This window comes from Manis pentadactyla, chromosome 1 (assembly GCF_030020395.1).
Source record: "Manis pentadactyla isolate mManPen7 chromosome 1, mManPen7.hap1, whole genome shotgun sequence".
NCBI lineage: Eukaryota > Metazoa > Chordata > Mammalia > Pholidota > Manidae > Manis > Manis pentadactyla.
This window is the reverse complement of record NC_080019.1, coordinates 87,212,227-87,234,532: the sequence shown is the minus strand read 5'-3', so window position 1 is coordinate 87,234,532 and position 22,306 is coordinate 87,212,227.

Here is a 22,306-nt window from a genome sequence, read left to right as displayed (position 1 = left end):
ATGATCAGGCCCAGAAGGAAATATGGTTGTTCTTACCCTGAGAATTCTTTTGGCTTTACTGAAATCATGTTTTAAAAATTTCTACTCCAGTGTTTATAGTCATATGTGCAGTATTTTTATGGTGAGCCAAGTCAAGAATTTTAAAAAAGTTAAATGAAATATACTTTCTTAACCAGTACTTTTCACTTATTCTTTTAAATTATTTTTCTTGTGGTAAGAGCTTCTAAGATTTACTCTCTTAAAAACTTACCATATAACCTTCCTCTTATCATTTTTGTCTTCTTTAATAAGACTCATAGATACTTATTGGAGTAAATATTATCATTATCTCCATGTCACAGAGGGAGAAACTGAGGCATGAAGCAACAAGAGGACCTGCTCATAATCATGTGGGTTGAGAGTCAAATTTAAGTCTTCTGACTCCCACTTCCATGTTCCAAATGAGTCACCAAATTTTTTTTTGTCTTTTTGATTCTCCTCCATTGCTTTTTAAGCAAAAATAATTTGAGAGAAAATTTTTTTGGTAATAAGAAGGTGGGTTAAATAGTTTTAGGCCAGTGACTATATGTGTATGGCTGTCTCTCTAGGTATTTCTCTGGAAACAAAATGAAGAATATTATTATCTCTATAAAAATTCACTTTCAAACACAATCTTGTTACATGAGGGTGGCTTTACAAAAAAAAATTGTAATGTGACTTAAGATAGACTTACAGTAGGTAGATATCCTTCACTCAGAACTGTGTGTGTGTGCATGTGTACACGCTACGTACAAACATGAGTCTGTGTATTTATGTGGTGGCATGTGGTGAGGGGAGAGTCTGTGGGGAATGTATTGATAGGATGTAGCTTAGGGGCCATACAGTGCTGGAGGTAAAAAATATTCTTCCTTGTTTGCATGTGACTGAATAATTCATAGTAATCCATAATAATTCATAACCAGAAATACCACAGAGATTTTCTGAAGTGACTGCATTTAACATTTTGGTTCATTTATCTCCACTCCCCTGATTTAGACATTGTGCAGAACAGTTTAGGTCAGACATGAATTTCCACCCCAGCTCCGTTGCTTTCTGTTGAATGATCTTAGGAAAGTTAGATAACCTCTTTTAATTCCTTTTCTTATTTGTAAAATGTCAATAATAATAGTGCCTATTCATAGAACTGTGAGTGGCTTAGACTGGCTTAGACAGGACTTTGGAACACATATAACAAGCTAGTATATAATAATTTAAACAAAGTACTACAAATTGTATGATCATTCATAAAACAAGACTGCATATGTCTAAAAAAGTTGTAAAACATGATAGTATATCCTTTATTTTCCAAAAATTGTTGAATTGTTGAAAAAAGATAGAAAAGAAAATAAGGACTGGTTAGTTTCTTTATTGAATCAGACCTCCATTGCACTGATATGCCATTTCAAGAGCTAGACCATTCTAGACTTAACACTGCTCACTTACAACTTCAGCCATGTTTATTTTCACTAGCGTCACTGGGATTTCAAGATATTACACTGCTTCCCACGACTGTTACTGACATCCCTTCTAGATTGCAGTCTCTTCTAGGCAGTGCCTAGTGGGTGGAAAGCCCTGTGCTACTGTGGAAGGGGTTAGGTGAGAGCAGAAGAATGAAGTTTTATAGTCTGCTTTTAGCATCTAACTTAAGTCCTTGGAGATGATTCATTTTATATGAATCCATTGCCACAGAAATACAGATATTACTCTTCTACAGTCAGGTCATTTAAAAAATGCACTGCAAAAGAAATGGGCTAGTGCAGGTTCAGGAGGAGGGCATGTGCTGTCACAAGGGTGTTCAGAGCACAGGGGCTGTGTGATTGCTGCTGTAGTAGAGTCACCACAGGAGAAAAATGAGGCCCGTGTCTGCATCAGAAGTTTCCTTTCTCTGATGTGTCCCTCCCAGGAATCCACCATTCCCAGTTACAGGACAGTCATTCACTATATCAGATATAATTTTAATTTCTCAATATAGCATGGGCATGTTTTAATGGTGGGCACTTTGCAAAATGTTCAGATGGACAAAAGAGTGGCAGCATGCCTCAGAAGTTCTATATGGAGTGGGGGAAGAAAAAAACTTTACTGAGTTTATGCATAAATTGTGAAAGTTAAGATAGGGCGGTCCATTTTGTGTCTAAAAACATAGGAAGGACTTCTCTCTCCCAATAGGAGACACATTCACTCCAGTGCCTCCACTTTATCCTTTTTTCAGTTTATTCATTACCACATTTATTCATTCAGTAGCCAGCATGTGTTGAAGATCTGTTACAAACAGGCAGTGGGCTGAACTCTAAGGAGACAATGGGAGACAGCCACTAATCCCATACTCCTACAAATGTATACTCAGCTGTGATGTATAATATGTAGGACTAGGAAGAGAATATGTTACACAGAGACTCAACTTCATTGTGACCAAGTTAGGTAAGGCTTCTCAGAGGAACTGATATTTGAGCTGAGATCTGAGAGGTGACTAGAAATTAATCAAAGTTGGGCAATTAGAGGAAGTGAGGCAAGAGATGTAGAATGACAGAAATATTTCAGTTTGGGTACAAGTTTGACTTTGCATTGCTTGCTGGGAAAACCATGGTCCATGCTACACAATGCTAATGATGGCTCCATGCCCTAGCTCAGCAAAATATCCTGACCTGCACCAGCAGCTCACATATACGTGTCATTTCCTATGGGCACTGCAGTATTTTTCCTCAGGTTTCTTTCAGATATTTTAGGACCATCTTGAAAGCTTAATATACTCTTGCTGTGACATTGCTTTGCCTCCTGTCTCTTATCTCAACTTAAAATTCTTTTTCTAACCACTGTTACGAGAGAGTGCAAAGGAGGTTTAACTGAGCTAGGATTACTGTAACTTGGCAGGATTCCATACCATTCAGTGTATTTGCATTTTATAGGACCTAGAGTTAAACCCTCTTCAACACAGAGTCATTTGCACCAGAGATGTACATATTGTGCCTAAGAAAATCAATGGTATAGAAAACAGAACATCAAAATTGTTCCCATCCTCTAAAAATGTTTTTTTTTTTGTTTTGTTTTTTGGTCAAGCAGCTCTGAAAAGTATGACCTAGAATTTCTTTCCATGCTGTTTTTTTTCTCATTTATTTTGTTCATTTCAACAATTCCTAAACTGACTACCAACCTTGAACTAACAATTGGGAACCCTTTTTATTCATCTCAGTTAAGAGCTTATAAACTATTATGTAACTCAGCAAGAAAGTGTGTGACAGAGACATACAATTACCTTGGCAGTGGGGTTCCATTTCTCTCCTCCCTCCATCCAGCTGTAGGTAAAAAGGCTCTTGAGGTCATCAAATTAAAGACTGTTCTGACTTTCCAAAGAAGTAGTACACGTTCTCTGTAAACCAAAATACTCCCAGTGAAAGCACTTCTTGGTAAAAGTGGCATGAAAATGTTGAAGTCGTGTTCCATATTTGGTTCAGATTCTGCCAAGATAGCACTCTTTTTCACAAGGCTGGGGAGGCAAGCATGTTAGAGCCAGAAAATGAGACCCCCTGCTGGAACCACACTGAAACACCTGCCAGGTAATCATGCTGTTTCCCTTTTATTTCTGTTGGAGCTGCAATAAAGCTGGCACTTTTGAAACACAAAAGCCAAGTTCTTGCTGTGACTTCCCAAAGTGCTTCTCAAAATACCCATGCAACAGCTGACACATAAAGAAATGTACGTGAATGTCTGCATGGCTTCCCGGAATGTTTCTGAAAGCACATGCCCATTTTCAGGTAGGTTCGGTTTATGATAGTTTGCAGTCTGTTTCCCGGGAGCGATGATTTCCCCACGTAGCTTGAAGGTGGGTTCTAGCCTGTCATGCATGCCCACAGGAAAATCCATTGCTGATTCGTTTGGGATTGCTTCCCTAACCTCGAGTTAATCGGGGAAGGTGGGTAGACTCCTCAGAAGTCATCAGGAGTCCAGAGTTCTACTCTGGCTCTGCGACTAGGTTGACGTTTAATGTTCGTCTTTTTGCTGGCTGTCAGTTTACTCATTGTAAAATGAGCAGATGAAACAGGACACGTGTAGAGAAATGATATGACTGAGGTAGGGTCAGTGAGAAACCTGTCTGGTTGATGCCAGAGCCATCTGGGCACCAGGAGACCTTTATTCAGGCCAAGTTTCTATCAATACCAGTGACTTAAAGGAATCTTTCAATCAGACTTAAAGAATATACCACCAGGATTAGTTGAGAATGAATGAGAACTATGTGCATGTTATAATTTTATTAATTAACTTACAACAGGGGGTTTCAGACACCCTGATGACTTAAATTACCCTTTTCAGTTTCTCTTTCATAAAGAATTGACATGAAGGAAACTCTACTCCACTTTTTGCTGCTTTTCTCAAAACTGAGCCACTTCGGGGTTTCTAATGTAAGCATTCAAAGCTGTTCTGAAATGAGGCAGCCCCAGTGGAAGTGGGCTTTCTTTTTTCACAATCCTCATTATGAAATTTTGAGGCCCTATATTATTATTCACGATTTCTTCCAAATACCAAGTTTTGATATGGGAATTTCTAAATAGTATAACCTGCAAAATGCCAACTACCTTCCTGTTCTTCAGTCCCTCCAAAATGTCATTTTCTGTTCAGTGGGGCTGCTCTGAGAACAGTCCGTTTGTTGAGCTACTGGCACAAGCCTGTGTCCCTTCACTTACTGATCACAGCTTCATGAATTAGGTATGGTAATTATCCTATTTTAAAGACAGGTAAGTGAGGCTTAGCGATGTTGACTAACTTGTGTGGGCCTCGCAGCTGGGCTGTGAGTCACAGGTCTGATGCTAGAACCAAAATATCCTAGTTGCCTTCCTGAACGACCCTCTGGCCTTCTCAGCTGTGTTTCTTCCTGGGTTCTGCTCTCTTTGCTTTCTGAGTGCCATTTTGAAAAGCAATGAGTTAAAACTACTTTTTGTGCGAAATATGACTTCCTGATTAGGGGGCTAACTGAAACCAAATCCCCCCACTGGCAGTCCCACGACAGCCATGTCATTTCCCGTAAAGTGTCGTTAACTGTCCTCCCTGAGGAGGGCTCCCGAGCAGCGGCTCAGGATGCTTCTGTTTAACCTTTTAACACTGATCACCATGCAGGCAAAAAAGCGCTTTGCCCACAGTCACTACACATGTGTACAGCAGTAATTTTCAACGTGGGAACAGATTCTTTCCGTAGCTGATTTGCCAAATACCACCCACCCTGAAATTTCTGATAAGCCCCTGAGTTAGACATATCCTCTGGATTGAGCCCTGTAGCTAGTGGGAGCGTGCACCCTCGTGTGCTGGGGCAGAAGTAGCTGAGCTCTCCTGGTATGCAGAAAATCTTCTCATCCAACTTTGCATGAAATACAGACCCCTGCAAAGCCTACATGGAGAATCTGCTTGTTCATCGCCATCTATGAACTCAGTGCCAAGGCTCTCCGCTCTTTGTCAGAGCTTAGAAAAATGTTTGTGACTAGCTAAAGCAACTAATGGCCCCAAAACATGAAAGGGAAACTACAAGATGGAAAATAATAAATTTAAGCCTTGTTAATTTTTAAATTTAGCAGTCATAAAAATTTTATTACATATGAAAGCAATTTATGGGTTAGATTTTTTTTCTTCAGATGTAAAATGATTGCCTAGAAATCATAGCTTGTGGTAAATTAAAAGAATTAATTACAGTCTCAGAAATCATCTTACTTATCATCTGTCTCCTTATGCTAGAATATAAGGTTTATGTGAGCAGGGACCTATCTTTCTTTTTTATTTTTGTATCCTGATTGCCTAAAACAAGTGTAGGATATCTGTAACAGAGAGTAAATATTTTTTGATGAATGAAACCAACACACACCATACGTACATATATGATTAGTTACAATAAGGTATAACATATTCAGGAGGCAGTATAGACCTGCTTAAAGGAGGTGGTAAGTAGTTAAGCTTATCTGTGGGTGGGAAGACCCTGAAGAACATAGCAATGAGATGGATGAGGTATCTTAGCATCCCTGCCCCATCAAATCAGGATGTTATGTCACCCCCACATTGTCTCGCATCACAAAGGGGCAGGGACACTGCGTGACAATTGTAAGTTCTTTTCCACATGCAAATAGGTACTGGTGTGTTTTATTATCTGTAGTAATTCTTACAATTTGGCAATGCCACTAAATTACAGATAAATGGGTCCACTCCTGGAAGTGTATAAGCAGCAAGATTTCAGTATGGGGCAGAGTGAGTGAACTGTGAAGCAAATGATAACTGGAACCGTTTGTTTGTTTGTTAATAATGAGCTTTAGGGTATTCTTAGGAACTACTATGTATATATTTCAAGTTTGTTCCTAAAAGTACAATATAAACATTTGTTTTCTAATATCCATAGGACAAGTCAATTTGGAAAACTTTAGTCAGTTTAGAATTTGACAGTATTTAGACTTAGGTTAAAATCTGAACTTGAGGTTTGAGAGAATCTAGTTTATTGAATTACTACTTTAAAGCTTTGGGAGAAAAAAGTAGCTTGGAATTTAAGTAAAATGTGAAGAAATGCTCATTAGTTCTAGATTTATCTGAACTTTTTATCCTAAAAGATTTTATTTAGATCTTTATTTTTCACTATGAGCTTTAATCAGTTTCAGATACAAACTAACTTTTATCCTTATTCAAGAACTAAATTTCTCCTTTAAAAAAGAAAATCAGATGTCATTGCCATTAATTGTTCCATATGGATATAATTCTGTTTTAAACAGAAAACAGTAATAGCAAAATTAGTTCTGGAAAAAATGCCTAAATGGTTTACAGCTTGGAGGAATATTTTACGTAAATTAACTCAAGCTGCCTATGGATAAGAAATAAAATTGGGCAGTTGAAAATTTCCCAGAGGATACGTGTGGAAATCTTCTATAATGTCATTTTGAAAACTAACAAGTGTGCGGACACTAATAACAAAACATGTGTCTTGGTAACATCTTTAAAAATGTTTCCAGCTTTTAGAAGGGGTGATTGTAAGGTTTGTTGGGATTTGGGGCTTTGAGTCTGTTAAATGATTTGGATGATGATTTGGTTATAATGCTTCAGTCCCTGCTGCTCTGATTAAAATATGCATTTTCAGCGTTCAAATTGTACCTTGATCTATCACCTCTCAAAATGACAAATATCCTTTCCAACTTGAACACAAAGAATCTGATGGTCTTTTAATTTTTTTATTAAGGCATTATTGATATACACTCTTATGAATGTTTCATATGAAAAAACAATGTGATTACTACATTTACCCATATTATCAAGTCCCCACCCATACCCTAGTGCAGTCACTGTCCATCAGTGCAGTAAGACGCCACAGAGAATCTGATGATCTTCAGAGGAGAATCATATATGAAAAGGAGGGAAATTTTATTATTATTATTATTACTTTTAGTATTGTTGGCAAGGATGGAGGAATGAGCTGAGGAAAGGGAGCTGATTTTGCCCTCAACCCTCTCAGTGACGTTGGGAAGGCATGGAACTCCCTGGGCTTCACCTGTAAAGTGGACATACTCCTCTTAACCTAGGAGGAGTATATTAGGCACTATACGTGGTGAAGTAACCCCAAAATATGCCACTCTGGCATTTGATTATTTTTAATTAATGGCATTTTAGGAAGAGTTAGTGCAAAATATGCTGACTCTCCTTTCTCTTCCTAAAAGCAGGAGACAAAACCTTCAAATGAAAGGCACCCTCCCTGTATCTTTGGAGGATGGAAGGCATTCTCATCATCAGCAGTGGGGAGTTTGGGGTGGAAAACTCTGGGCAAACAAACCTTGTTAAACTAACCCTTATCTTCCTAATCCCTTCCTCATTTACGATCTCTCTGCCAAACTCCTTAGTCTAGTCTAGTGTTCACAAATTTATTGTTTACTTGTCTAGAAGGTATAAAGCTTTCTGCCTTGGTTACTTCCTTGGGTCTCAATTCTCTTGTGATGGTTCCCTTGTACATGTAAAAATTTACTAAAATTTGTATATGTTCCTGCTGTTAATATGTTCTAAATCAGTTTATCCCTTACATTTAGCCTGAGAGGGTAGAAGAGATTTTTTTTCCTCCTCTAAAAAGACATGCCTTGAAAAATATAAATACTGTGAAACCAAATTAAGTTATGAAGGTGAACCACATGGAATTGCTATTTTTATAGATGAAAAATGTCAAGAAGAAACAATTCTATAATAAGATTTTTCAGTCTATCAGAACTAAATATTATATTTGTGCTAAACTATATATGCATTAATATCTTAGTGAAAAAATGGGACAGTGGTATTGAGCAGAATATCAGATTCAGGAACTTGCTAAAATGTCTTTAATAACCATTCTATCCATAAATGATGATGATAGTGCACCTATTTTGTGCTAGATTCTGTGCTGGGTACTGAGCAAACAAAATGAGTAAGACACAATTTCTGCCCTTAGGGAATCCGAATTAGTGCTAATATTAAAATATACCTGAAACTTCTTTTAGCCAAGTTAAAGATGGTTTTCTGAAAAATCTGAAGTTGTACTCTGAATTAGACCAATCTGACCCCTCCTCCTAGGCTTCTGCAGTGCTTCTTAGGAGACTTCCCACAGCGCTGACTGCTTCTGGGCAAGCAAAGGGGCATCTTCCCAGCACAGAGCCTCCCAGCTGAGCTGGACCCAAGACCCAATGGGGCTGCCCTCAGGGACTCCCAGCCCTACTCCTGGGTCTCTTTCCACAGTCCCTGGAAATAAGCCCTGAGTTCAGGTGTGGAACTAACCTCGGCACTAGAAATGACACCATTTTTTTTCTTCTCTAAGGGTGCAGTTCTTCTGGGTGGTCTGACAGGAAACAGGACTCAGGAGCAAAGCCCCAAACAAGGAGGAGGCTGTCCACCCTTCCACCCTCAGCACCAGCCCAGCTTTCTCTCTGGTACGGAGCAGGCAGCAAAAAGCACGGAGGCTTCCCTGAGGCTGCCCTTGGCCCTGGCACCCTTTACCCTCCCTGTGTGGAAGACAGCCAGCTGGGGCTTGTTCCCACCTCCCAGGGCCAGGTAAATGCAGCCATTCCGAGGGTTAGCCCCCCTGGGTTGCCTCATCCCACAAAAAGGGGGTACTGGATAGCCAGGAGCCCCAGGTTGCCAATTCAAGGTTGGTCAATTTATTACTGATTTGGGTTTTTCCTGCCTTCACCTTGCTGTGACTTGGATCAGGAAAGGTAGATACTCAAATCCTTTCATCAGTTTTCAAGGGTAGGGGAAACAGATATGGAATATTATATTACTGAAATGACTAACTGGAGAAATTGGCTGGTCAGCTATATCGAAAAGTGAAACAGCTAAGTGTTCTCTCTCATATCCGTCAGTGCCCACCAGGGAAGCCTGTAGGGGTGTTAATTTGATGATGCAATTCTTACGTAGTTTTTAAAAAGAGCACTTGAACATTTCCAAAAAGTCTAACATATTCGATCACTTCGATTTATATCCACAAGTGTATATTAAGTGTCAGAGACCTAGCTGATCTGACAAAAGGGGTCTCTGCTAATTTGTACTAAGAGGCAGAGATGTATAGCATCTGTTTTTTAATTTGCCACAACATGGCACTCTCATAATTTCTGTATTCTGTATTCCTGGGTGTTCCTAGTTGATAGAGATGCCTTCCAAATACTGGACTTCCAGCAAAAGTACTGGGCCTGACAATGTGCATCATTTTCAAAGAGCTCTGCCTATGAAGTCATGGAGGCTCCAGTTAATTACATGGGCTCCACTTAACAAGGGTGTTTTCTGGGCTTTGCTTAAGACACAAGAAGAGAAACAAAATACATTGCTTGATTCCTTTATCATTATCTTTCCTGTTTCTTTCTTGAAGGCAGTCAAGAATAAGGAAAATCAAATTCTTACTGTAATGACCATGGAAACAAACCCTTACATAAGTATGTGAATATGGCACTATGCTATGGAGCAACCCTTTCTGTTCATGGAAGATACTAATGTTCACAGAGAGAAGAAATCTGTTTCAGCTGCAGAAAAATACAACAATTTTACTCCAGGAATTTTGATGGACACTTTAGAACACTTGGGTTCCTGACATGGTCTGCAGGCTCAAAGCAGTGGCCTCTTCATAATCTATAGGCTTGAGATCATTCATCACACCTAATGGGGAGAATTAATTATAAGAGGCTGGGAAGTATCAACCCTCTTCTCCACCAAGGCAGTGCAAGAAAGGTCACTAATTGCTTTGACTCAACCTAAAAGGAGAGCAATTATGAGCATGTTTTATTTTATTTTAATCTGGGAAACACTTAAACCTAAAATTAAAACTCCAACAGAAAGAAGTCAACATGTCCTGTTCCTGACACTGTTACCTTAATTGCAAAGGAATTTCCTATCCTCCCTTTTACTTTTCTCCCACATAGTTATGTTTATATAAAAAGGAAACAATAGGAAGAGAGAGAAAGATGAGGAAGTAACTAGAGAGGAAAATTCATAATAAGCTCTTCTCAGCTTCTAGAATTTCTGTTTCATATCCTCTTGTAGTTATACACTTGAGAAGAATGAAATGGCCAGTACTTGCCAAACCAAGATAATTACCAGGCATTTCCCAAACACTGCATTTGTAGGAGGTATCAATTATGCAAGAACTAAAACAAAACACAGAAATCAAAGAAGTATATGGTTCTACAAGTTAAAATGTAAAGATATTGAATTTGAAAGACAGAACTTCTCCACACCATAGGTAAGCTATCTGTCACAATTCACATTGTTTTTTGGATGTGAACCATGAATTCACTGAACCAGGCCTGCTCCTTATTGCCATGAAGCTTTGAGATATTCTGTAATTTCTGGTGTATTCCTCTTGAATTTTTGCCAACAAACTGTGACAAAGGGTAGGCCCATGCTACATTTCCAATATCTGGCTTTAAAAGCTTACAAAACTCCATATATTTTGAGTATTCATATATTCAACTGTTCTCCACCACTTGAACCTTTGTATTACTCTTGGTTTTTCCATCTCCAAGATTCAAAGCTTTTATCCTAACTTCCCTCCTCTCATACCGCATCTGCTCTTCATACTACATATGGCTTTTGGTCCTTTGACATGATTTTATTTTCAAATGTATCTCCTGATGACATTTTCACTTCTACCTAGACTAGACCCAAGAGAGAGTTTCCCCTTAAGCTACTATGTTCCTTTGACCTTCCATCAGATCTACTTTTCCAGTCTCCAAGCCCTAGCTTCCTAGTTTCCCCACCAGAGTGTCATAGCAAATGGTTACTAAAGTCAGGTAGACTTGAATCAAATTTCATCTCTACTACTAACTAGCTCTTTTCTGTCAAACAAATGATTTAACTTCCCTGAACCTATCACCTACTCTAAAACATGAAGACAGTCATTATGAAGTTGGCACTCAATGTTCGTCCTCTTCCTCTAACTTCACTCCAGATCTAATGGATGTTGCTGGAGAAAGTATAGGTTTAAACCCACTCTAAATTCCTACCATTTCATCACACATTAGACTGCTATTCATTTCTTACTTATTCTTGTTTTAGTTACAGTTTCAGGTTGCCAGCAACAGAATCCACTCTAGCTAGCCTTCCTTCCTTCCTTCCTTCCTTCCTTCCTTCCTTCCTTCTCTTCCTCTCCCACTTCTTGTCCTGCCTCCCTTTGTTTCTTGCTAAATTGAAATAGAACATAAATATTGCCTGATGAAGTTTTACAAACATTTACACACTATATCCAGTACCCCAGTCAAAACATAGAACATTTCCAGAAGCCCAGAAGCCTGTTCTTGTGCTCCTTCCTACATACCCCTCTGCTGAGTTAACCACTATTTTGACTTGTACCACCAGTAATTAGTTTTATTTTACACGTACTTAAAATTCATCTACATGGAACTATATGATAAGTGATCTTCTGTTTCTGGTTTCTTTTGCTTCAGTTTCAGTGAGATTCTTCCATGCTGCTATGTGTGGCAGTGGGGTTGTGTGTATGTGTGTGTGTGTGTGTGTGTGTGTGTGTGTGTGTGTGTGTGTGTGTGTGTGTGTGTGTGTGTGGTATTCTATTATGTGAATATATTACAACTTATCCATCCTATGTTTGATGGACATTATGGTTGTTGGCTATTAAGTAGAGCTGCTATAATGTTTTACAAGTCTTTTGGCAGATGCATATGCACTCATTTTTCCTGTGTATATACCTGCGAGTGAAATTGCTAGATCATAGGATAGGAGCAGTTCAAGTAGATACTCACACTTGAGCTAGTTTAACCAAGAAGGAATTTACTGAAAAATATCAGAGTGTTTGTGGATTTAGTGGACAAACAGTTTTCTAAGGCTGAATGAATTTCCAGGAACATTTTCCAGAGCCGTCCTGCAGAGTTGGCCTGGGAAGAGAAGGCCACCCCAGCTGACCCAGAACCATGTTGCCTCCAATAGGACAGAGGCTTCTGTCAGTGCTGCCAATCCTAGGAACCTCTGCTGGGTTGAAAAGGAGGGTCACATTGCTGCACTAAGTGGCAGAGGAGATCTGAGAGGCCAACCTTTTCAAAAAAGGATTTTCAGCATATCTTCCCTTTTTTAACCTCACCTCACATCTCATGTTTTGAAAGTACATGATATTTTATCTGAGATTTACTGTAATTAAACATTATGGTGCCTCTTATTTCTATGATCAATAAGCTTATGTTTCTCAAAATTTTTCTCAAGATTTCTAAGTCTGCAACCATCTAGTCACTTCTTGCTAGCTTTCACATTTTTGCAAAAATCTCTGATTTCCTCTTTATCCTCCTCTCTACCTAACTTTAGTCTTGTAGGTTATTGCCTTTTTTCCTTCCTTTATTGTCATTCTGTGGGGATTCAGAACAGGAATTTCCTGTGTATAGTTAACTACTTTTAGCAGAAATCTTATTTCTCCTAGATTCAGGTCTAGTGACTTCCTCAAAATGCTGCTCCAAACATTTTCTGTCCTTTCCTAATCTCTACCTAGCCTTTCCCTTGCCCCAAGTATAACAAATGATCTCAACTTCTATTTTCTTGGTTTACTTCTTTCCATATCAAAACTTCTCTGTATTGTTATCAATTTTATGGGTGTGAGAAATTAGCATCTTCTGAATGTTAATTCTTTTTTTGTAGCCATATCTTCCTCTGGACTCTTGTTTCAATGAAGTTTTACATATATATATATATATATATATATATATATATATATATATATATATATATACACTATATACAGCATTCCAGTCAAAACATAGAACATACCTCTGTTACTTGGAATACATATTCTTGGAAATGAGCATACAACTGAATCATTTCTCTATGTAGTATTTATGGCATAGTCCCTTTGAAAGTTCTTGGAATCGTCCTTTGGCAGAATGTCTTCTGCTTTCTTCAAACTCCTTGAAGTCATAACTGGCCTTCAGCCACATTTTCTTCTACAATTCATGTAATTGGTAGTCAGCCTCTCAGGCTGCAATGAAATTCATGAAACCCTTCTTAATTGTCAGTAGCTTACCTCCAAAGCTGACTTGTCTGCTGATTGTTATCTTCTGTGAACTTGATCATTTCACTGGTATCTGGAAATGTTGCAAAACTTTATGTTCACAGTCAGCATGTCTTCTTTGTTTTCCTGTGGCAGTTCTAGCCCCAGTGCATGTTTGCCATCCATTATTAGCTAAAACCATGGGGCAGCCATTTGGTGTCCTCTCTAATATAAAATAAATGTCAGAGAGGGAGTTTGCAGTAGACAAAAGCCACAACTCAGAATGATGAAACAGCAACAGCTGAGACAACTTAGGCTTTGAAGCACTAAAACTCATTGGCTAGGAGTCTATAATAACTCTGAGGGCTGGAAAGATCTCTGCTTGCTATGGTTCTATAATTGATTTTGTGTGTGTGTGTGTGTGTGTGTGTGTGTGTGTGTGCATGCTGTACTTATAGAACTTATGTAAGTATAGAACTTAGATAAATACATAAGCACACAAATACACAAATAATTTTTAAGTAAATTGTCCCAGAAACAAATAGCAGTATAACCTTGGGCCTTGTAGAATAGATATTCAGAAATTATCATTCTTTTCTGCTCCACTAGCTACTTTCCTTGTGCCCTCAAAAATGCTCTGATGCTCTTTATATGTAATGAAACTACTCTTCTACCTTGATTATTATATTTTCTACCTTTTAAAATCCAATATCTCAAAATAGAAGTTTTCTCTCAATGTCCATACCCCTTGCTCCTTGACTCATTGGAGTTTGCATTTCACCTCTGACCACTTCACTTAAACTACACTCACGGACAAGCTGGCAGCTACTAACCGTGAAATCCATTACCCTCTCTACAGTGTTGGTCTCTTTTACCTTCAAGGAGCAGTGTCCTCTTACCCATCCTCTCCTGCGTGACAATCTCTCTTCTTTCATCTTCCATTACACTTTTCATATCCTAGTGTCCCCTATTTTCTGCCTCTTTGATGTTTTGTCTTTGTGCTCTTAAATAGAAGTGTTTCTCAAGTCGTCTACTTCTCTGTCCCTCTCCCCATTCTGTGCGTCTAGCCATCCTCCATGCTTTTGTCTTCAACTACTGCCACAGTGTGAACACAGATATGAATATTTCTTTACCTTGTTAAAAGCTCCTGTTTCAGTTAACATACTTATTACTTTGGTAATAGAAACTTTGATACCATTGCCTTAGATAACAGTGCTTATCGCAATACTTAAATTCAATGTGATGGTGGGAAGACTTTGACATGAAATACAAATGGACTGTAGCGACTTCTCACCTTTTGGAGCAGCCATAGGTGATGGCAAAATTTATATCAGTGAGATAATTCTATATATCTAAATGTCTTAAGGATAAAAGAACAGAAATTTTAAAGTCTTCCAGAGAAAAGGAGATGTTAGTTTTGAGGGAAAGGAAAGGAGTTGAACCACATGGCACAATGATGGGCTTTAGGAAGGAGATGGGAAGGTGATTCCCAGTGGCAGGAAGCTGAAAGCTTTTTAAAAATCAAGGAAACTGAAGTGTTAAGTTGTTCACGTTTCTGTGATTTAAACACCCTCCATCTCTCCAAATCTGAAGTACAGTCTTATTATATACATGTTTTAGAGGGAAACCAAGGAGTCTCACGGATGGATGAATATGGAACAGAAACTTCAGATGAGGATGGAAGGAGAAGACTGAGACTGAAAGTTTCAGCAAAAGCGGGAAGTTGAAGCCAAGACATGGCCCTGGAACTCCAAGTCAGAACTGTGCAGGAGAAAATACGGTCTTGTACTACTACACTGCCCTTTTTGCAAGATGAGGGATAAACAGCTCCCAAAATTTTTATTTACTTCTCAAAGGGTAGAGGAACCTCAGCTGCCATTTGGATTACACATTTAAGAACCCAATATTTATTGCTGGAAAAAATTGGGACCAGGTTAGGGCCAGCATAAGGTAAAACATTCTACAAATGTCTTTCTCTCTTCTTTTATTTCAATAAGTAAACATGCCCCCTGCAGAGGCATGTTCAGAGAAGTAGGAGTGAGATAGGAAAGGCAGGTGAGACTTCAAGCCAGAGGTTTGTAGGGGCAATTGGGGTGAGGTTGGAGAAGAGTATATTGTTTTGAATTTCTAGACCATCAACAAGCTAGGAGTATGCTGGGTGAACCAATTAATTGACTAAAGCTAGCTAAAAAATGGTACATCTTGGATTCCAGGGGGTCAAATCTCTGTGGCTGGGTGATTCAGTTCTTACCTTTTCCTAAGAACTTCCACCAGAAATTCTGTGGCCAATTAGCTGAGAGCAATCTAGAACAAAGGCCAATGAATGCAAGTTTATCTTATCTACCTGTGGATACAGTGAAGGTTCCTGTGGCCAGGATTCTCACCTGGCCCTGGTCGGCTAGCTCACTACACACGTGTGGGCAATACATCGTTATTGACTCTATATAAAGAGCTCCGCCCAGTGCTATGGGCAACACGGTGGCACAGCTGCAAGGCTGTGGGAGAGCAGAGATGACACTGGAGTGGTGGCAGCACCGAGGACAGAGACTGAGATGGCTGCCCAGAGGCAGAGACTGGCTTGCTGCATGCAGACTCGCATTGAGTGGACTGGATTCTAGTGATTGACCAGCCACTGTGGAAATGAGGTTGGATATAAACCCTTTCACCCAAGAATGTTCTACTGTCATTTCTTTGGTCACACTGAATCCATAGTGAACTTGCCTGCACCTGAAATCCACTGGCAAGACACTACCCTTTAACAAGATCACGTGAGTTCATGTTATAAGGGGAAGAGAACACAGAGACTGGAGAGAAGGAGTGAAAGGAGCCAGCACTACAAATCAGTTGGTCCCACAAACAAGCCATGCACATTTCAGTGTCTCCAGCTTTGCCCATGTACCCCTGTCTTGCCAGTAGGTTTCAGCCCCAGACTGAAGTTCACTATAGGTTCAATGTGACCAAAGAAATGACAGTAGAACATTCTTGGGGGTGAAAGGGTTATACCCAACTTTATTTCCATGGTGTCAGGTCAATCACTAGAATCCCGTCACTCAGAGTGAGTCTGCATGTAGCAAGCCGGTCTCTGCCTCTGGGCCTCTCTACCCACACAGCTGTCCCGGTCTCTGTCCTCAGTGCTGCCACCACTCCAGCCTCTGCTCTGCTCTCCTGCAGCCATGCCACCATGTCACCCAGAGCACTGGGCAGGGCTCTTTATATAGTCAATAATGACGCATTGCCCACACGTGTGTTGCGAGCTAGCCAACCAGGGCAGGTGAGAATCCTGGCCGCGGGAACCTTCACTTTATCCACAACCTCTGGCCAGCACTCTCTCTCTGCTGATGACTACTGTACTCTACCAGAGTACACTGGTACATCAGATCAAGTTAATTCTGCCTTTTTTCCATACATTTTTGGCTCTATCATTTTTAACATTAAACATCAATCCATTGCTTTCAACTATTATGGATGAAAACTTAGAAGTTATATCTGCATTTGAGCTGAATGCCATGGACAAGTGGGTATCATTATCTGTATTTCCAGATGAGATTGTGGGACACACCAAAGTTGTTTTTTTCACTTCATGCCACTATTTGTGATCAGAGCTGCACTGTACTGAAATGCAGCACTGATTTTATATCATATGTAGTTATCTCTTTATCTGACCATTTCTCCCATTTGTGTGCTGCAGTCACAGAGCTCAGCACACTTGTGACTGGCACAAATAAGGGGCCTTGATAGATCCTTACTGAATGAATGAAGACATTTACAGTGAAAAGTAGCTGCATAAAAAGTGAATGTAAGCTGAAACAGAATGAAATGTTCAACAATACTCCTGATATGACCCACCAGTTGTCTAGATAAATTTGTACCATTAGTTCCTCTCTTTGGATTGTTTTCTTTTAGTTCTCTCTCATCTCTTGATTTAACTTACATACTTGACACTTCTTTCCATCAGATCTATGCTCTGGCTTTTGCTGCATCATTACACCAGCAAATGTTTGTAAACGTGTACTGTGAACAGTTATAAAATGTAGCAGTAATACCATGGGGATGGAAGCTGACTTTTCAGAGTATGTCCTGTTTGTGAATCAACTCAATTATTTAACACAGTATGAAAATAGCTACTATAATCATCATAGCATGATCTTTCCTCTTCCTTAAAGAACTGTCTAGAAGAAGAGTTTTAAACACTCGGATATGTCCTACACTTACAGCTGGAGGAGACCTTAGGGATAATTTAGTCCTATGATTACAAAGCTTATTCATACTCCTTAGTGTTAAATTCCACTCTGAATTATAATTATGAAAGTAGTGCTAAGCCATTATTTCATGAAAAAATAAGATCTTACCTTACAAGGTTATAGAATGCATTCATAACATGTTACAAGATTAAGAATCACAAAAGGTTTTCCTTTCCCAAGAATTGCTGCTCTCTCTCAAGCTAGTAGAAATGGCACAGTTAAGTAGAAATTATTTTTCACCCAAACATATTTTACATATAACTTTTAAACTGAATTCTTTTTGGAAGTAATGATGGATGATAGAATCGATTTACAGATTTGCATGTTCTTTTAACTCTCTTGCATGAGCTGTGTATGTCAGACGATTATTTTAGAGTCCATCAAGTCCAAAGAGAGTAGCAGACATCAGTGCATGTTAAAGTTGGTGACCTGGAACAGGGGCTTACGTAAGTCTCACATCATCTCCACCCTGGGAAGGCTCCATTCCTGGCTCCTGCCTGCTGGGCCCCCAGATCACTTCTCAGACAGCTTGTGACATCTCTTTGTTCTTACCAATGTCCCACAGATCTCAGGGATTAAACTTTAGCTTAATTCTTAAATCTGCCCTGGGGCTTCTCTTTCCTCCAAATGTGCTGGTCAGAGAGTCATAGTCTTTTCATCTCTTGTCCTCTTTTCTGTTTCTTTTTTTACCACACTGTAAAATGCAGAGAATCTTCTTCATTTTAAGGGGTCTTATGGTTAATTATTTAAAGGAAAGAACTGGACAACAAAAATCACACACATTCATACATACATTTCACACACACACACACTCAAATACACAGTCACCGGGATAAAATATAAGAAGGAGTAACGTGCAGGGCCCCCAGATGAAAACAAGCCTTGATAACTTTCTAAAGGAATGCTACTTTATGTGGTGCCATTTTGGGGCATGAAAACCTTATTTTAATAAGCTATTGTATAGGATCCCTCATATTAAGGGGTTCATATTTAATAATAATTGAAGGAGTTCTTTAATTCTGGGTTTGTGAATGAAAAGGATTTGTTGAGAATAACTACATTGATATCTTATGACAAGAATTGTATACTGTTAAATAATTACAGTCAGACTATGACCAATCAAGTGTATATATGATAATACTAGCTATTATCTCATGAATCCTTATTATTGCAGGAATTACAGTGACTTTTCCCACAAACACCTGACACCATACTGTTCCCCTAACTCCTAGTCGATGACCTTGCCACCTTTCTGACAGAGACAATAGAAATCACTTTTGTTTCCTACCACTGCACCTACACATTTTCGTGAACCTGCAGCCATTTCTTAGTTAACTCCTTCCTAGTATAGCTGAGAAGGTGTCCCTCCATTTGAGGCGAATCCAACCAATACTGTTCTGATAAATGTTTAACAACCAGCTTTTTGAAAAAGAAATAAAAGTCCTGATTTGTAGTATTTGTTGATTTCTGTAGTATAAATACTTCTACCATGGCTGATTTCAAGCTGCCAATATGACATCACTGAATGATGGATGAAAAGATATCTTGCAAGCCACCACTGGTCAAACCTTCTACTCTTCTGAAAAAGCCATAGAGAATGGTGGGTCTGTGCACAGACTCTAAGCAGATTTGCCTGAGTTTATATCTTGGTGCTATCCATTAATATCCATGGTTTTGGACAAGTCATAACTTTCTGTACCTTAGTTTCCTAATTGGTAAAATTATGACTAATGAAAACATATCCTATGTGGTATAGCAACATTATCCTCCCATTCCATAGCAAAAGGATAAGGTATCTTTGAGGCAGAGAACTATTATTAATTCTTATTTTACAAATGAGGACATTGAAGAACTTTCTCCTCCAGCTACTGCTCTAATTCTTTACTTTTATTTAACCATATTTTGATCCACTTTTTCCTCTGTCAACCTACTCTTCAATGCATTCCCTTCTGGCATCTGTATCAGTTATGCAAATTAGTTGTGGCTATTAGAGAGAATATTTAGGAACTATTAGGAAGATAGCTACATTGTATCTTAGGCTGGTTTTTCTGGACACAGACTTTTAGAGAAAGATTTGTATGTAGGAAGTTCACAGGAGAATGCTTTCAGGAATGACTATAGATGAATAGGGGAAGCAGGGTTTGTAAGAAGGAGAGATTGTATAATTGTGATGTATTTGCACCAGGGGTCTTCTCCCACCTAGAAAAGAGCTCTGGAACCAAGACGGTCCTTCAGAGCTTCTCTGAATTGAGGTGCAGGAAAGGTCCTTTGCTAATTGTAATAACCAGGCTTTGAAGGGGAGTGAGAGAAATCTTCGGCACGGAGTTTCCTTCTGGCACTTCAGAGAGTATAATACAACTGTGAAGCCACAGTAGCTAACAAACCCATCAGTCAGCTGGGGGAATGAGTACTTTTCTAGAAAGGGGACTCTAGATAGACCTAAATCCCTTATGCTGTTCAGATCCATTTGCTTCTTGTGGTAAGTTCACCACAATGAGGAACGTTTGTTCCAGGATTCTTAATAGTCTCATCTTTTGGGAAAACTTACAAAATGAATGTTAACAGGATGAATTATAGTTAAGCTTGAGGCCATACCTGTGTCTCATTATTTCCTCCTGTATACCCATTTCCCTCATCAAAGTCACCATGTCATGGTAACTCCTTCCTTACCTGCTGGTGTCCTGAATTGACCAGGTAGGTGAATAACCCAGAGTTACATTGAAACCCTGTTGTGTCTTCCAGTAGAAGAGTTGCCTGTCCAGAAATTAGGGCCTATAGACCTATAATGTTTAAAGTTGTGGCGGTGCCCAAGTCAGTCACTGGGAGAGTTGGCAAGTGAGATCTCTTCTGCTTTCTTACCCCTTGGTTCCTGGACCCATGTATTCTCTCCTGAAGACATGGTTCCATATAATGCTCACTATAATAGGATGCATATTCTATCCTGGTGGATATGTGCCCCATCCTTAAAGGGTCTCATGTCCATTTGGTGCCTCTGTTGTACTTCGAAATGACTGTTCTGTTGTTCCATCAGGCTGAAGCTTCTGGTTGGAGCAGCATAGTATAAGGTCAGTGGATATTGTGGTCATTGCCATATCTCCTTCTCTGTAAACTAGTTCTCTTAGTGAGATGGTGTTACATAGTATTTACTGTCAGTAGATTAATGCTCTGCAAGCTCTTAGAGAGTGGTGTTGGCCAAGGCCCTGTGGGCAGAAAAGGCGAACTCACACCCAAAATACACCAAGTCCAGTAAAGAAATTTCTGCTTCTTTCAGAGTAGATGGAGTCCAAACTAACTACTTGCCACCAAGTAGCTTAAGGGACGGTACTATATGCAGCTCTGTGCTGATTTCTGTTTCTGTCAGGTTGAGCATTCATTGGTAGGATAAGCTAGATTGTCCTTGGTGAGTCAAAGCTCATACTGTGCAGTCTCTATCCCTACTCCATTCAAGAGCCACTGAGCCAGCACTGTCGGGGTCACTGGTCAGCTGATGGCCTTTCTGGATTGAATAAGGTATACACCGTTTCAGCACTACCTTCTAGGGTATTTGCTGGTGTGTTAAGTTTTGTGTCACAGGAGAGGGCTGGTCCAATATTATAGTTGTCCCTTATCCAAGTTTATGGTCCATTTTCTCACCCCGACTTCAATCCAACACCTTCAGATTTCATGTATTTTCTCCTGACTTGTGCCACTTCATGTTGGCTAGGTTCTAAAACTGTAGGATCAATTACCCTTTCATCCTTTACAGCACTTCTACTGAGTATGTGGCAGATTAGCCCTAGTTATTGGCCTGGAGGTGGAGAGGTGGGGCTAAATCCTGCTGCACACACATGTTGTTTTATGCCATAGTCAGTTTTATATGTCAACCTGGCTAGGCTGTAGTCCCCAGTTATTCAAGCCAACTAATCAAGGCCTTGCTGTGGAGGTGTTTTGTAGCTATGATTAAAGTCTATAATTAGTTTACTTTAAGGAAGGTCCAACATAATCTATGTGGACCTGATTCTATGAGTTGAAAGGCCATAGGAACCAAACTGAGACTACTCAGAAAGAAATAGAAATTCCACCCATGTACTGCAGCTTCAGCTATTGACTGATAGCTCTAGCCTGCCCTTCCTAATGGCCTGCCCTATGTATAGATTTTGGGCTTGCCTAGTCAGCCTTCACAATTGCATAAGCTAATCCTTGCAATAAATCGTTTAATACATATTTCCTATTGGTTATGATTCTCTGGTGGAACGCTGACTGATACATCTGTCAAGGCAGAGACTTTGCATCATCTTCAAGAAAGGAGGCAGTGGTATTCTTAACCAAAAATAATTCATCCAATTCTGTAGGCCTGGAGGGTTCAAGAACTTTAGGGATTCTAGATTTACCAGTGTATGTACCCAGATGTCCTTATTGCAAGTTTCAGGACCACTCCCTCCTTCTTCTAATAATTGCCCTGACTTTGGTAGAGCATACTTGAGGGGTTAGTGAATTCAATTTTCTTTTCAGTTTTTCCACATAAGTAAGTCCTGGGTCTGATGCTCAACTTATCCTGCTCTGTAGCTACAGGCAATGGGGTTTTTATAGGCTACTAGAAGCATTCACATTTTGACTTAAGTTA